The sequence below is a fragment of the Pistacia vera genome, unplaced genomic scaffold (assembly GCF_008641045.1).
Source record: "Pistacia vera cultivar Batoury unplaced genomic scaffold, PisVer_v2 Contig233, whole genome shotgun sequence".
NCBI classification, from domain to species: Eukaryota; Viridiplantae; Streptophyta; class Magnoliopsida; order Sapindales; family Anacardiaceae; genus Pistacia; species Pistacia vera.
The window spans coordinates 754,939-758,182 of record NW_022196039.1 but is presented as its reverse complement, the minus strand read 5'-3'; the positions used below and the strand labels follow the sequence as shown (position 1 = coordinate 758,182).

Here is a 3,244-nt window from a genome sequence, read left to right as displayed (position 1 = left end):
CGGCTTTTCTCTCTCTGTAACCAAGATAGAAAAGTCGAGAAGAGTGAAACTAAAAATGCACTTGAATGAATACCACAAACACCCTTTCATTTCCCTTATATTTGCTTTGACCAACTATTCAATTTTTGACTCCACATGTGACTGTAAAAGGTCCAAGTCAGGTGCCACATCATCACGACCTATTTAATCTCACTTCTATTATATATACATCTCTTTAACTTCCTCGCTATCATCAATTCTTCATTAAGAGTAAGAGAGATGGAGTCAGTAGAATGTCTAATGCATCACTAAGAGGCCAAGCTGAAATATGGCAACACATGTTCGGCTTTACAGACTCAATGGCCTTAAAGTGTGCGGTTGAACTCCGTATAGCTGACATTATTAACTAACAAAGTGGCTCTGTCACCTTGCCCAATTAGCTTCATCTATTGCCTCACCCTCCCCAGATATCTCCTATCTCTCAAGCATCATGAAGTTACTTGTCCGCAAAAATCTTTGTCACAAATCATGACTCCAAGAGTGGAGAAACCCTTTAAGGGCTGACCCACTCACCAAAATGGCTTTTGCGTGACTCTGAGCTAAGTCTAGTACTGCTGGTATTACTACACACTCATCCATGGCTTATGGATCCCTGGCACTGTTTTAGCGAATGTGTTAGAGGGTGATATCGCTTTTAAGAAGGTTCATGGAAAAGGGATTTGGGACTTTGCATCACACAATCCTAAATTTAATAAATTCTTCAACGATGCTATGGCTTGTACGACCAAGATCATTTCCGGGGCGATTATATCAGGATACAAAGATGGGTTTAGTAGCATTGGATCGTTGGTGGATGTAGGAGGTGAAACTGGAGAATTTGAAATTGTGAAATCTTATCCACATATTAAAGGCATCAACTTTGATTTTCCTCATGTCATGGCCACAGCACCCGAGAATGAAGGCGTCTCTCATGTTGCCGGCGACATGTTTGAAGCTGTTCCTCAAGCAGATGCTGTTATTATGAAGGTAATTAGTCGAGCGGTTAGCTATATTTTATTACATTTGCATTACGTAATATGGATGAGTATAGTCTTGATACCCATTATAAATACGAACAATTGTATGTTTTTAATGTTACTTTTACTGTTAAGAGTAATTGTTGGTACAATCCCTAATAAATAATTCTTCGAAGAGTTATTCAGTCTAATTGAATGTTAATTCTTCAGTACGTGGATAGTGCATACATGGAATGATGAAGATTGTGTGAAGATCTTGAGAAATTGTCGAAAAGCAACTCCAGAGAAAACAAGGTTATAATTGTTGAAGCCGCTTTAGGATATAACAATAATGGGCTTTTTGATGAGAGTAGACACCAACAATAATAGTAAGGAGAGGACTGAGCCTGAAGGCCCTGAATGGAAAAAAAAATTTGGAGGAAGCAGGATTATCTCACCACAATAACATTATCAACATTCCGGCTTTTCCCTCCATTGTTGAAGCATTTCCCAACTAATTAACGATAAATTACCAAACTTTATATATATATAAAGTTTGGTAATTTCCTAAAGTGTAAACGACATGTTCCCACCCCAAGTTTGGTGAAATGGTAAGTTTCCACTCTTGATTTCATAAANGGATCAAATTTTTTTTTTTTTTTTTTTTTTAACTTTACTACATCTTTAGGGTTTATTGTGCAATGTCCTCATCACGAAACTGCATTGTGAAACTCCTAAATCTTGCTTTTAAACTGCCAGAGCGCATGTTCGGGTTTCCAACTAGTTTCACAATCCGCTAAACCCTTTCATTTCACTACATACTCAAACATTAATTCTCTAACTTCTCAAACATCTTATAACCTTTTTTACTTTTTTATAATACATACATACATATACATACATGTATACATACATACATACATACATACATATATATAAATGTAGTCAGGATTTGTAGCTAGTGGGTCCAAAACATCTAAGTTAATAAATTTACAATAAAATATATATTAAAATCTCAAATCTTATAACTTAGGCTTTTCAAAATCTAGGAATTTAATCTTCCAATTTCAAACCCATTTTATTAAACTCAACAAAAATCTATTCATGATCTTTCATAAATTAAAATAGCAAAAAAAAAAAAAAAAAAAATCTTATAATTTAGGTTTTTAAAAAAATTTATACTAATCCAATAAAATTCAACTTATAAACTAATGAAAACTCATCAAATCCAACTGTAAATATCAAGTAATTAACCAATATATTAAAATTAACTTAATAACTAGCAAAAATTTATTGAACCCAATTTAAAACAACAATTAATTAACGCATACCTCAACATAAACAAGATTAAGTTAAAACTTACATCAAAATCTAGGAATTTATTTTTTCAATTTTAAACTCAACAAAAATTCATAGTTCATGATTTTTCATCAATTAAAAAAGTTAAAAGAAAAGATTTTTAAGCAAAAAAGAAAAAAAGAAAAAAAAAGAGTATCATTTTATTTTGTAACCTCTAAAGGAATAATCTTTCTTGAGTAATCCAATTAAAGAAAAAAGAAAGTATCAGTAAGAAAGAGAGTAAACAAAAAAGAGAGAAAGTGTAAACAAGTGTTAAATCAAATTTTTGTGAGATCAAAATTGTAAATTTTATAATATATAAGGACTATTTTAACATTTTTTTAAAGTTGAGTGAGTTTAATGCCACACACAGTTGTGTGTGTGGCTACCACCCTATATATATATATATATTCCAAATTCTTAAATTAAGAATATTTTTTCTTCTATTCTTGAAAATGATTTTGTAAGTTCATGCACTACTAGATTATGATATATGAATGATTATTAATTAATATCTGAAATTAAATAAAAAAAATTTAAGATAACATAACGTGACCCTATATAGAGTATGCAATGGAATAATATTTTTTAGAGTTACATCAAATAATAACTGCTTCGACTACTCGAACAGTCGAACTAATGACACATTATTTTCACTTCAATAAAACCGTATTACACACTAGTACATTATATTTAAATAATAAGTAGTAGGGGGTCCTAGAGATGGGCGTATCCTCATATTTTCAGGGGCCAGCTCAAGGACGTAACCAGAATTTTTATCAGTGGGTCAAAACAATTAAGTGAAATCCAAGCTTAAATCTTAATAAGATTTTCAAATAATTTCTACTATTCTAATAAAATTAACTCATAAAAACAATAAAACTCATCAAATCTAACTTAAATATCATCAATTAACCAATATATCAAAATTA

General features: G+C 31.3%; 1 pseudogene; it reads left to right on the top strand.

The window, feature by feature from the left end:
* Positions 1–272: 272 nt before the first annotated feature.
* On the top strand, positions 273–1,492 carry LOC116131373 (annotated as a pseudogene).
* Positions 1,493–3,244: the final 1,752 nt, after the last annotated feature.